Source organism: Diceros bicornis, chromosome 14 (assembly GCF_020826845.1).
Source record: "Diceros bicornis minor isolate mBicDic1 chromosome 14, mDicBic1.mat.cur, whole genome shotgun sequence".
In the NCBI taxonomy this organism is placed as follows: domain Eukaryota; kingdom Metazoa; phylum Chordata; class Mammalia; order Perissodactyla; family Rhinocerotidae; genus Diceros; species Diceros bicornis.
In genome coordinates, this window is record NC_080753.1 from 39631716 (window position 1) to 39632526 (window position 811).

Here is an 811-nt window from a genome sequence, read left to right on the forward strand (position 1 = left end):
CTAACAATTTCAAAGCATGTTTGGATTTTAGTCTATCAGCTATGTTTTGCAGAATGGGCAAAACTTCTGTGTACTACCTTCTAGTGTAAGACCTGGGGAACCTCAGAGATCAAAGAGATAAATGCCACCGCTCTCAGAGAGTTTATATGCTGGTGAGATCCAACCAAACTGCAGCCTACCTTCTAGAATAAAGAGTGTGGTGTCACCCTCACACCATGCGAGGGAATTTTAAAATGGCATAATTCATAGTAATTCAATCAAGTTATTTTTGTTGTTGTTATAATACTCTTTTCCCTATCGCCCATGATTCTAAATTTTCTTGTGAAATCTAGGAGTGGTTCAGTTTGTCTTTAGTAGGAAAAATTAAATGAAGCCAGATTAGACTTGGAACTCGGTAAGGACAATTAGTTCATTTGGGCAAAGTGCAGGGTCCTTCTTCTATAGGTGACTGAAATAAAACTTGAGCTTTATGCCTGAACAGGGACTTGAACCCTGGACCCTCAGATTAAAAGTCTGATGCTCTACCAACTGAGCTATCCAGGCCCTGACTGCAACTCTAAATTCATCCCATGAATAACTAAACTCCATAAATAATTTAGACCTTTAAAATGAGGTGGAGCAATCCTTGGCTTCAGAAACTACCACCGTCTTCCAAAAGTGTGGCTCAACCACTTGGGTCATTTAATCACCAAGCAGATCATTTAACCTCCACACTGTACATTCATTTAAGCAGCCGATTAATGTGCACAATTGCAGAGAAAATGAATATCATTCCTAGGGTCAATTATTGCTGAGGGGAATTCTTTGGTTT

General features: G+C 39.3%; 1 non-coding gene across 1 annotated transcript; it reads right to left on the reverse strand.

The window, feature by feature from the left end:
• Positions 1–470: 470 nt before the first annotated feature.
• Positions 471–543, reverse strand: TRNAK-UUU (transfer RNA lysine (anticodon UUU)). Its single transcript has one exon. It is a non-coding gene; the product is annotated as a tRNA-Lys (tRNA).
• Positions 544–811: the final 268 nt, after the last annotated feature.